The sequence below is a fragment of the Pyxicephalus adspersus genome, chromosome 3, assembly GCF_032062135.1.
Source record: "Pyxicephalus adspersus chromosome 3, UCB_Pads_2.0, whole genome shotgun sequence".
NCBI lineage: Eukaryota > Metazoa > Chordata > Amphibia > Anura > Pyxicephalidae > Pyxicephalus > Pyxicephalus adspersus.
This window is the reverse complement of record NC_092860.1, coordinates 85739961-85753809: the sequence shown is the minus strand read 5'-3', so window position 1 is coordinate 85753809 and position 13849 is coordinate 85739961. Positions and strand designations below refer to the sequence as shown.

Genomic DNA, 13849 nt, shown 5'->3' with positions numbered 1-13849 from the left:
ATTGTTCGCAGTGCCTAAATTTATTGTGATTACTGACATAATTATTCTTTAATTAAAACATTTGACATGACTAATCACCAATTATGGTACAATAATATAAGCGGAAGTATCATATTACTAATGGTACTTTATGGACTGATGAAACATAACAATATATCTCAGTAGACAAACACATTTGTCCTCTATTGAGTGTGTATAGATTTTTTAATACCGTTCAACTTTCAGAATGTATTAATAGCTGTTTGCACAATAAAATGAATAGCAGTGAACTTTGTGTAAGCTGGTAATATAGGAATGTGGTCTCTGAATAAAGCAGTGTGATTTCTCAACCTCTATCGCCATTGACCAGTGTAGGTATTGAATACATTGACTGATGAGGGGCTGCACAAAACACCAATACCAGATTTATGTCTTTAAATAGAGGGAGGGTTAAAAAAAGACCAGTAAATATGTTACTAAATGAAATGCAGACAAGACAGAAAAGGTGAGATTAAGAATATTTCTAAAACATATTTTAGGGGCCTAACACAGCAAGCATGTCAAGCTGCTAAAATATTAAACGGTTTACAGTACAGGTATGCATTAAATACATGTCTTTTTAAATTTAACCAACAAAACTACATAATTGCAGCCTACTGTAATACCCTGTACAGTGGAACCATGAACAGAGGAGTAGTATATTGAGCCAGTCAGGCGTTTCTGTATGCATATGTGTGGACAGGGAGCAAGCTGCCAAAAAGAGAGACATATCATCATCAGTCTGATGGCCTAATGCGCTGTACATTAGATAGGGGTTGCAGACAGAAAGTGTGTGTGTATATAAATATATATATATATATATATATATATATATATACACACACACACACACACACTTACTAAGACTAGCATAAGACATAGAAAATGTTAATTTATTTTTGTCCATGGAGTTAACATTCAACTTCTAAAAAGAAAAAAAAACTCTAATAATACAAGAACAATGCAAAAACTGTGGCTACGCTTGACTGTGAGAAGAGCTCACTTTATGTTATCATTGGTTCTATGATTCTGACTAACTAGTACTTTTTCTTCTATTATACCTGTGTCTAGTTTAGATGGAGTTCAGATAGACCCCCGAAGAATATTGTAGGCATGCTGCAAGCTGAATGAACCTGAAAGCATGCAACATTTGCCCATCTACACGAGCCCCTAAAAAGATGACAATGAGCTATAGAAGTGAACATTTACTTGTTGACCCCTTTTAATAAAAAATATTTACTTTGGGCAAAAAGAGGCTAAAAGGAAGGTTTTTTTTTTTAACTGAAGACACTGTGATGACCAACAAAGAGGTTTCTACCTTTTAGCACTTTTTTTCCCACAGTATAGACAAAAACGTGTATGCTCAGATTAGTGTACAGCCTTAGCATGACTGTCCAATGCGCATGATCCATAAGTTAATTTGTCCCAATCCAGCCATTGAAGAAGGTAAAGTGCCATCCCAGAAAAAGACTACGGGATGATGTCAGCAGTAATAGGAGTGTGACAAGGTACATTGCAGCCATTGCAGCCCTAAACAGTGGCGCTTTTGCAAGTTCTCCATACCGACAATGCTTTCACAAGTATCTAGCACACAGTCTGCGTCTGGGAGTATTTTTCTCTATGACAAGTTTACAAAAGTTGATCCTTAACCATTAAGCAAATTAGGTAAAACGTCATTCACTTTTACTATCATAGATATGAATTAATCATTATTATCATTTTTAATTGTAGATCATACTTTAGTTAATTATGTATGCAGATTGAAAAGGTAATCAATGCATACAACATGAATATAATCAAGTTTATTAAATAAATATTACGTCAATAAGCTGTAGCAAGAAGGAAAGTTAGTGAACCATTTTAGAGTTACATCAATACTGCATGTTCTGTTTATGTATGCCCAAATTAAATTTGTGTAATTTTCCTCTATGTATAATTAATTGTATATGCAATTTCCCTCCTACAGACATTAAAGGGAAATAAATCAAATCCACAAGGGAGGCGTTTAGCTATAATCTCATGATGTTATGTTTGTTGTGAAATAACGGAATCTACTTTGAACATGTGATAATGTAATGTATTCATATTCTGCTACAGTAAGCAGTACAACAACCAAAAGGAATATTCATTATAAATTTGTTATAGCATTTGGATCATATTTTATTTTCACATTCCTCATAGAAAGCAAATAATTATTTCAACATATTTCTAAGATATATGTGTTTCATTAAAAAAGGAACAAAGTAAAATATCATCACCAATAGCTTAATAGTCCTGAAATATAGATGAACTAACACAAAGCTAAGAAGCCATAACCATAGTCTCACAGTGACCAAAGAAAAGAAAAAAAAACACATAAGCTCATAATTCTGCACAATGATTTAAATATTTGATCTATTTACTTACCCAACAGTCACTTAACTTTTTATATAATATTTTTTCCACATCGGATTCAATTAAAAATGTATAAGGCATTAGTAAAAGTTGATTCCCAAATGTTATAATTAAATCTTATGTGAAAAAAAATGTGCACATGGGTTGGGTATCTAAACTTTAATAAAAACAGAATAATACAAAATTCCAAAAAAGTACATTGGGGTACTGATGTGTGTGAGCAACTGATTAACTTTGCATAGGACACCTACAATATTGGGTGGATGCCTACAGAAATCTTTGTTTCAGTTCAGATAAATGAGGCACATTCTACTGAATTTGTTCTTGTAAAGGAAAAGCATTACAAGAACAAGTCTAGTTGAATGCAATTAACTACTACTAGTACTACAGATATGTATTTGTTTTTGTATTTTTGTTGGTCCACTTATTCATTTGATAGTCTGCTAATAGAATTTAGTAAATTGAGGTTGAAGTTAGCTGAAACGCCACATAACTTCTGAAATATATGATACCACAGAATGGGAAACACTTATCAAGAACAATTTTTTTTATTTATCTAGTTGGGTAGGATGGTCAAAGATATATAGTCCCAGCTTAAGTTCTAAATGACAGTTGTCAGACCATAATGTAACATCTTTCTGCATTCAATGAAAATTACTGTGAATTAAAAGAAGTTTCATTAAACTTAGTTGAACACCTACTGACTAAGAAAAAATTGTCCTCTCGTCGGAAACCCTTTTAAAAAACTGTCCACCCGTGCACATAATTTTCACAGAAGAATGACTACCTTATCTTAAGGTAGGGGGTGTTCTGAACAGATAAGATCTTACATTAGAAAATGTCACTGTATTGTAATTACAATTCTTCTTTTTTGGGTAAAGTCCTATTATTTTCTTACCTGTTTCATCCATTTTGTGTGACTGCTGAGAGCCTTAGGTCCTTTTAATTAAGCTCCCCAACAATCCATTATGTTCCTGCCTTCTTATAGGAGAAACAAGAGGGAAGGAAGGAGGACTAGAAGGCACTTCATGGCTTGCTTGCTGGTTGGCTCCAAAAAGGTGAGTAATCCCATCTTTCATTTTTAAAAACAGTTTATTTTTCTCCACCTTCATTTTTCTTTACACTATAATTTATCTTTTAAAGCCCAAACAATAGCATGATCTAGGGCAGATTCATTTAATTTATCTGGACATCCTTTACATGTTTCCTGCAGCCCAAGGCTCAAGGGCTTCTTTGGTATTCTATTTAATATGCAATTTGGAAGCTTTCTTCCTCTGCTTACAGCTATTATATTCACATAAAACTGTATGAAAAAATCATACTGTACTAAGATGTTAGATGCAATACAATTCACTACAATTAGACTCCAGATTTGGTTTTATTTCCAATAGTCTACATGATCAATCATGTAGTGTGAAAAATCAAGAATAATAAATGAAATTGTAATTAAAAAAACAAAGTGTGTGGGATTTTCAAACAGCTGAAATCACTTTTGAAGCACATAGTGTACTGTTTGAGACTTTCATATTTTCAAACTAAAGAGCCACAAAGTGTACATTTTATATCCCTGCAGTTAGACTGCTATACTCTATATGTATAAATGTATAGCCTGCTGTTTTCTTTCAATATGTTTTGTGCTTAGCAGTAATATTAGGTCTCTTTAATAAAAACAATCTAAGCCACAGGGCTCATAATGCTGATTAAGATGCATGAACATAAAAGTTGTTATTACATAACAACATTTATGTTAGTAACTGTACTCTCAATGAAGTACTGCCTGCAATTTCTAAAGTTTTTTGAGCTTATGAAAAATAAAAGTATTGTTTTCTTGTATTTGGAATCAGAGATCTGAGGAAAGCCTAACAACTTAAGCAACAATAGCGTTAATTGTCCATTTATATGAACTCACATTTTCTAATGCTTCCCATGAGAAATAAGAGCCGGTGCAACACACAGCCTTAGGCCATTGTCATTAGATCTTTGTAATATAAGCTATAGCACCTGGACCACTCTAGAATATACTGCACATAATACCTGTACTGCAGTATTAAAATCCAATCACTCCCAGTTGTCAAAGTCTTCCAGCAGAATTGAGTCGTGCTCTGTGTAATGTTGAATTTGCCTGGGTCATTGATTGATTTATTAAAGCTTGGGCTTGATTTAATAAAGCTCTCCAAGGCTGGAGAGGATACACTTTTTTGGGTGAAGCTGGGTGATCCAGCAAATCAGGAATGCATTTGGTCCAGAATTGCTAACATCTGGTCATCAGGTCTCAGCCATTATTTTCTGAAACATAATGAATCATCATAAAGTATGGATATAAACCTGAACTTACGTATGGATCCTAAAGCTACATACACACTTCCAATTATTATCGTTGGTAAACGAACGACGAACGATCCTGCACGATATCTGCGAACGATCGTATAGCACCGATCCTGTACATACAGATAACGACATGATCGTTCCCAGATATTGTACACACGATAGATGAGAGCGTTTTAAGGATACAGGAAGTGATGTGCACCACAGGAAGTGAGCAAACATTCGTTCATCGCGCATGCTCAGACCATGAACGATCACTGAACGACCGTACACACGATAGATGGTCAACGATCGTCGTCCAATCCGATCCGCCGGTCCGGTCGTTCATTTCCAACGACTATCCTCGTTGGTCGGCGTCGTTGGTTACTTTTTTTACGAACGATTTTTGGCCAATCGGTCGTTCGTCGTTCATTTCCAACGATAAAAATTGGAAGTGTGAACGCAGCTTAAGTGTTTAGGTGATCTTACGATGATCCTCCTAATTTAGTTTTCTAATATTTACATGGCCTAATGTCATGTTATGTTTGGAGAAAATGTTACATTCCTAAAGTGTTACCTTTTCCCATTTATTGCGTACATGACCATACTTTTGAACTATTTTTAATGTCAGATTACGTTCCCCCTATCCATAAGAAATATAGAGTTGTCAGCAATCAGTAACAGCTCTTCAAAAGACATTGAAGAGGTGAGAGCTGTTATTACAGACCGTGCTCAATGTACGCTGATGGTAATCCAATCTGTCAAAGACATTGTGCAATATTAAGGGTTTCTCCTGCACAGAGAAAACTAAAGTATGCCAGCATGTACTGAAAATTTAGAGGTAACTTCACAATAAAATGTTTGGTTCAGATTACTCCATCTTTTGTGTGGCATAAACAAAAAAATGTAATACTACTAATACAGTTATAATATAATAATTATTTCTTCTTGTTCTGCACTGGACTGCCCCACTAACAAAATTCTATAGTTTCTTTAATTGTATTGCTTTGATTAATTTTCACCTTGTGAAAATAAAAAATGGTTTGCATGCAAATACCACATTTGTTTTTTGTTTGCATGGTATGTAACTGCATTTTACCTGGTATCAGCATCTTGCAGTCTCTGTATAGCAGAGCTTATAGAAGAGTAAAGGGAAGCAGTATGGGGGCAGTCAACTGACTGACTGTAGTGTACTGAGCATAAACTCCAAAGAGACCTTAAATTTCTCTCCCCTGCCAGTCAGTACTGTGGTATGCAGTACAACTTTGTAAATATCAATACTGGATAATAAAGGTGAAGAAAAGAGATAAAGATAGCTTTTTGTGGCATAAAAATATACTAGTTTACTTGTCATGTTGTATATTCACAGATATTTCAACTATACAAAAATTGCAGTGACTTTTTACTGAATTCAACATTAGTTGTACAATTCGTTCATATGAAATGTCTAATTTCCAACATGTTTCGGCCAAAAATGGCTTTAGAGTCAGTCTATCAATCTTTGAAATCTTGACAGCAGATATAACACTTTCTTATTGAGTACAGCTAATAAAATAGAGCTGTTTTCCAGACCTTTATCCAAAAATTTGGTCACACTGGAATACCTTGTACATAATTGATAAAGATAATATTCCATTTTCCAGTCACATTTTGCAAGTCCCTATAGCCCCTGAGGAAGCTATTTTGGGCAAAATGCGTTGGCAAATGAGACATTTCATATGAACGCATTGTACAACAAAAGTTGAATTCAGTAAAACTTTGTTTTGTATTCACCGCAATTTTTGTATAGTTGAAATATCTTTTAAAATACATGACAAGTAAATTATTATAATTTTTATGCCATAAAAAGCCATGTTTCTCTTTTTTTCTCCACGTTTAATATATTGTCCAGGCTTGGACAAGTAGATAAACATCATGTACTTTTCCTTGGGCACATCCCCGCCCCCCTCCGCCCACCCCATAAAAATCTACCAATAAGTAATAAATGGTAGTAAGTCATTCTGGCATATGTAAAGTTTTACTGTAGTTGAGGTGGACAGGGGATCCTTTGGGTGTTTTAGAACCCTTGCTTAATCTTGGTCCATTCTTTTTTATGAAAATAGCAAAGTAGATTTTATTTAGCGAAAGAAAAAGAAAAGAAAAACAAGTTACATGGCTCATATTTTATAGACTGTCAGTGAAAAGTAATGGGCTGAGGTGGTCAGATGTAGTGCAAATAAGTACAAAAACAAATATTTGCAAAACCTAGGGTATGTGGATAGTAATATCAGTTTACTGGCTGCTTGTTTGTTTTTTGCTGACTGTGGGGACATACATATCACTACAAACCTAGGTCCCTTAGCTTCCTTTGTGTCTAACCTAAAGTTTTAACAGACATGTCTTTGGTTGCATTTAAATGTATGCTTTTGCTTTGTGATGCGCTACATGCCTGGTGTGGCTCTAAAAACACATATAAAAACAAGTAATAGAAATGACAAACCTAACAGGAAAAATCATATCAGATGTATTTTTTTCTCTGTAAAGAACAGATAGTATAACTAGAAATGATCTATCTGGCACTCAGCATTAGAGCTGCATAGCTGTTTAGACATTTCTGGACAACAGGAGGTGCATTTTAACAAGATCTGATTGCATCAAGCGAGTATGTCTGTGTGTAGTAATTGCTCATTTCATCTAGTTTTTCACTGCAGATGGATTAATTGTGGCATGGTTAGAACAGCATCAAAGCTATTGGGGAAATAAGAAAGTGAAGAATAAAAGGGTTTTATATCTAAAAAGCAAGGTAATTTAAATGAGAAAACTATTTTTGTTTCAAGAATGAGTACAATATGTTTAGTTTTTACATTTATAATATTCATGACATGTCCTATAGTAGCCTACTTATTTGAAAAAGTGAATATATTATGACATTATATTAAATGTTCCTCTTTTTTCTTATTTGGGAAAAAGAAAACTAAACTAAAGTAGGTTGCTGTAGTAGACGTATGACACTATTTTCCCCAAACAGAAGACAGTGGGTTTTTCAAATGGAAAACAATGCACGTTTAATATTTTAAGACATTTATGTCAATGACAGCAGCTTAATGTGAATAATTTTACTAATGGGGTAGACAAAAACACATACATATATCAGCACTGTGTCCTTGTTGCAACTTGCTGATTCACTTACTTTACTGCAAATCCGCCAGGAAGGGTAGCAAGTAACAGTGGTATTTGGCATTTAATGATCTAAAACACTCACAAATTTATTTTAGCTAAAGATGATCTAATGATCTGAAGGCTTTAGCTCACATGAAAGAGAACATTAAATTTTTTTGTTTTTTTATTTGACAATAGGGGGCAAGTATTTAAAGTCAAATTAATAATGTGATTTTACCATTTACATGTTCACCATTCCAATCCTTACAAAGAGTGAATGTTTATGACAGGTCCACTTTGAAAGTTTTGAAATAGAAAGGTTTGTTCAAGTACATTTTTAGTTCAAGGAATTATTGGCTCGACTTCTATAAATATTGCTGTGCCCTACCCTTACAGAAGGAGAGAGTCCTAAGGTTTGATTCCTGGATTGTCCTAGATAAATTGGTCATTATTTTTTTGCATTTGGTAAAAGCAAATAGCCTAATTAAAAAGGCCTGAAATCTAAATTCTTCCACTTTCTTTTTTACACTCCTCTCTAATTAAGCCAAAGTTCTTTGTTCCCTGACATTTCACTGCTTTTAATTAGTGTGTTGTTATCATTACAAAATCAATTTTTCTAAAGCATTTTGTGTTTTGTACTAAAGAATAAACGTTCCTTATGGTTTCATAGTAGATTTTTTTAGTCGATTTATATTTTCATGTATTTTTTCTTCAGTTTTGGTGCTTTCACAGTTTGTATAACTTTCTATAGCATTATTTTATTTTTGTGCTTGGTAAATTAAAGGGGAAGTAAACCCAAAACAAAAAAAAAAAAAATCACACTTCCCTTTTATCCTGCAGATCAATCTATTCATCCGGAGGTTTCTTCCATCTTGTCCCGCGTTGTCCTGGTATCCGTCTTCATCCTGGCGCAAAGGGAGCGTCAGGTGCCGACATCTTCTCCTCTCTTTTTCTGCATTCTTCTTCCTACCTATGTTCCTATGTAGCATCCACCCACAGAAACCCCATGTGAAAATGAAAGTGTCCTTTATTGTTCACTGTGATGCAAAGATAATCTTAGTGGGTGCTCAAAAGACAGATGGAGTATGTGATAAAAAAAAAAACTAATCATTCAAATATACTGAACTTTTTGGTCAATGATGTTGTGGTGAGCATGCATCACTAATGTGAGTAGGGTTGCCATAATGAATGGAACCACAGGTAATGTGAATGAGTCCTAAAGGTTACAGAACACCTCCTCTTTTTTCGTCTCCATAACATAATTGAAGTGCTCTCTAATCCACAGAAAGCTAAAACAATGCCAACTATTAATTTTACAACAGAGGGCACAAAAAGTAACCAGGTCACTAGTTTTCTGGATTAAACATTTTTTTGTTTGTTTTTGCACTTACAACAGATCAAACAAAACACCTTTGGTTGTACATTTTATGTCAAAGAAGGACCAATTGAAAAGTTTATAAAGTTAGGGTTGAAATACATTTTAGGAAAAGATCAGATTAAAAAAAATGACGTTTATATTTGATATTATGACAGGTCAACTTTTTGCAACATTCATTTAGGTTTAATTTTGGCTATGTATCATTTTGAACAGGTTTTTACAAATGGTAACAAAACATTTTTTGAACTTTAATGATAAAAATAAGCTTTTTGTTTTTTTTTATAAATCTTGGTGTAAACATATTCCAACACGGTCTATTAAATCCACTTTTTGGCTAATCCTAATAAAGCTTCCACAATAAAGACAAAGTGATCTAGATATGACTTTAACTGAATTGCTGAAAATCCACATCACCACCACCATTATTTAAATTATTAATACTATCAATATTAGTATGTGTCTATAAAACACTAAACTGCATATCATTTTATTTGGATAATTACAAAGCCTGCTGATACAGACATGCTGTTTGCTGAAAACTTCAGACTCAGTGTCCTATGGGAAAACAAGGTTAAATTTATAATTAGCACAACAAACTGTTTTTTGGCTTTGTGTTCAGTCTCCTTACATGTATTTTTCCCAAGAAAATACATACAGCATGCAGTGTTTTCACTTTATCTCTAATCTTCTCACAAAGACTGGGAGATTACAGTATGGTTTATCTCAAACGATTAGTTAATAAAGTTTGTTCAGACAAGGCAGAATGAAGCCTGACTTTTTAATATTATGGGTAGATGGAGGGGGTATTGAAGATCTTTCTGATCATGCCATTTTCACCCTCCCTTGACAATGAAACTGATTTAAACATAAGCTAAAAATTTTTAAAAGACCCAGTGAAAAGAAATCAAAAAGTTTGTGACTCTCCTAACACTTCTGTGTTGCCCTATAGACTTTGGTATGTAAGTCAGTAAACAGTAAATACATTGAAAACATGGTTAGGGCAAACGCAAATTAATACTTACAGAGCTTTAAAGTAAAAACAAAAAAAGGAAGCCCAAAAATTAAAAAGGGTAAAGGCTTGATTGGCCACTTTGTTTTAAGCTGCATACAGACATTACATTTCTGTAGCTGGAAATGATCTTTCCTAATTGTTTCGAGTGAAAGTAGAACAAATTAGCACTTTACAGAGAGTACTCTTCAGTCCTATAGAGAGAAGAGGAGCGAATAAAATAGGATGAAATCAAGTACGGGTGGCTGTGTCCACCTCCATAGGAAAGACCTCAGAGGACCACTGTACACACAGTAGACTTTTTTTTTCCAAGGCAATCACCATCCTTTGTCCCAACAATCATTTAGCATTTGTACATAGCTTTAGGTTAGTGCTCCTACAATGACAGATTGTTTACATTTGTAGAACCTGTCATTGACTTAATTGATTAAATGAGTCACTGATGGGTCATCAAACACTAATTTACTAATTGCAATTACTTTGTATTAACATAGTCTTCAATACAACAACAAACTCTGTATGGACCATGTCTAGCCATGATACTGTAGATCCAGAAGCATTAAAACTAAATTATTTTATTGATTCTCCAAAGCACTATCCTTGCACCTGGATGAGGTCGGGAGTGAGATTTGTTGAAGTCAGTGCTGCTTCACTCACATATTCTTCCTGCTTAAATTGTACTTAAAGCGTACCTAAACTTAGAATGAATGGGAGCGCAAGGCCTCCAGGTATACCTACGTTACGTATCCCAGGAGGCTCTTGGGTGCTCCAGAAGGAGCCTTTTCACGCAAATAGAAAAATTTGCTAATTTTTTTTCATCCTACATCATCCGATGTGGCGCCTGGGTCGGGTGACGTAGGATGAAGCACCCAGAAGAGAAGGAGAAGATGCCGGGACGACGCGGGACCAGATGAAGGACACCCTGGATGAATCAGACTGCCCTGCGGGATTGAAGGTAAGTAGATTTTTTTGGCAGTTTTGAGTTTAGTTTCTCTTTAAGAATATGCAGTGTGAGGAACCCCCACTTTTAGCTTTAATTATTTATTCTGTGGAAATTTGATTTCTGAACCATCCTTATCTTTACTTGAATATTTCCCCACAGTAATCAGATCAGGGGCCATCTCTGACATGACAACCTAAATACAGAGACAGAGTGCTGAACAAGGACCGGTAGTAAAGGGGGCAAGATCAGCTACAGGGGGGCTCTACTTTCTGCCACAGTTAATACTTTTTTAAAGAAGAAAAGTAGGACAGAGGAAAATTATGACTTGCACTCCAAATGGGGGGCAGTCAGTAAATATGCAAACAGGTTTTAAATGCATTCAATATCAATTAGCAAAATTTGCTATGCTGTTAACTCAACAAATTACACATTTTCTTGTGTATCTGCATTTAGTAAATCTTCATTTTTGGTGTATTCACTACATTATTAGAAAGCACCACAGAATTTAAAAAAGATATGACAGGCAATTACTGTATAAGAAAAATCTTAAACTGCAAGCCTTAGCTGAACTGCAAGAATTGTGTTGAATAAAGTTAAGAAGTATTTCTGTTGTTTCCTTTTTTGCCCTTCACTTGTGTTTAGCAGTATATACTGAAATTCAAAGTTTAGCAAAAGTAAATAAAATGCTGACATAAAAATTCCAAAGATACTGCTATTTAACATAAAAAGCGGCCTCCATTCTGCTCCTAAAAAACAAAAATACCTGCCAGCCAGCAGTCAGGCTGTCATCAAACTCTTGTAAACTGTTCTGTTTTTGTTCCACTCCAGGGTGCAATGACAAACTTTGAATAAGAAATTCAGCATAAACTGCACATTATTTTCATTTTTATGATTACATAAAATGAAATAAATTATTTTACATTGTATTTTACAGAATATCATATGATGGAAACAGTGCCATGGATACATGACCAACTAAAAATTGTCATGTTGCTAACATGACTTTGAGCTTTGTACCATGACTGTAGATATAATAATAGGTAAGCAGACAATAAGAAATAAATCAGCCATTCACTGATATATCTTTTTATTTGATAAAACCCACCATTCTCAGCCAGGGTTCCGTACAACCCAAATTTTTCTACAGATGTTTCCTTAAACTGTGGCCGGCTGACCTTACATTTGAAGATGCCAGCATAGTTCTGGGGCCAACACCACTTGGTAGAGCCAGCTGCATGACTCCAATGATGTTTTATTGTTGTTTTTAGTTAGTCCACCAACTGAAAAAAGCCTTTTTTTCAGCCACTTTCCCAATAACCTGGTTATAGAAGGCGTTACAAATATTTTAAACGTTCCCTAAAACCTGAAAATTTATTAAAGGGTTGGTCAGGGATAAAAATTTTGAGAAAATCTAGATTTTACAATAAATTCACTGACTGCAATAAAGAACTATTGAAGTACCCCATAATAAATATTTGGTCAACATACTAATTGAACAGGAATGCATATTCTTTGGATGAAGGATCTGGATAAAAGGGATAGGCATGGTCTATAGCAGGAAAGCACCTATCTATATATTTTTTTCCCATTCGAATAATACTGTGGGAACAATTCCTGGGAACCAGCAACCAATAGAAGCACTACTACATATTTTATATCAATATATAGAATTGTGCAGTCATAGAAAGCATCAGGGATCCAGAGGATAATTTATTTACCTGGTCTCAATTTCCATTCATTTCTGGTCTGAAAAAAAAATTAAGGGGAAATCTACCCTAAATTGAAAAAATTTATTAATAATAATAATAATAATAAGAATAAAAAGTTTTTGCTGGAGTTAAGCTTTGCAAAAGAACTCCAAGGCGCTTAGGTGTGAAGGGTTGAGTGTTGTAAACAGTGTACAAGTTACACTTACCCCAAAATGGCACCCTTTAGATTGTGAGACTGCGAGATTGTAAGAACTTAGCTTTCCTTGGGTTAATAAGTGAATAAGATAAATATGCTAATACACATATTACAGAATGCTGGTTTGCAATTCCAATTGTACTATCATATCTACATCCTATGTTTGTTTTTTACAGACAAAAACCAGTTAAAGAATGTATGACCTATGTTTGATTTAGCCCCACAAAACAATCTTTTAAAAACAGTGCAGCTAAAATGCAAAGAGTAATACTCCATAAAATACTATATAATTTTTTATTATAGTTAGATAAGTGAAACATGAATTCTGGTTTGTTTTTATGTGCTTTTTGCCTTTCTGAATGAACTTAATGGTTTTAACAGATAATTCTATATTTACTGCCAAGTGGCAACATAATTCTCAGCACTCGTCAAAACCCAGGAGCAGAGAAAGCCGGTGATAACTTGATGCTCGTATGTGAAATAATAGCTTTTTAGTCCGCTGTTTATTGTTATAGATAATTTCACCCTGTCGTTTAGGCACATTTTGTTCAGCCTACAAAGGTGAAGCAGCAACAACACAGTGAATTCTCAATGATCACATTGAACGCCTTTGTTCATATACTCTTATGTAATGCCTACAAATTAATATAAGGGGAACCTTTTAACTTCTGTACAAAAGACCACATTATGAATAATACAGAAGATAGATGTTTTAGGACACATGCTAATTTATCAGCACATTGAATTTCCAGTTAAAGAT

At 34.3% G+C, this 13849-nt stretch overlaps 1 protein-coding gene across 1 annotated transcript in view; it reads right to left on the bottom strand.

Moving 5' to 3' along the window:
• The window catches only part of CCSER1 (coiled-coil serine rich protein 1), a 463885-nt gene that overhangs the window by 285806 nt on the left and 164230 nt on the right, over nucleotides 1-13849 (bottom strand). The window lies entirely within an intron of this gene.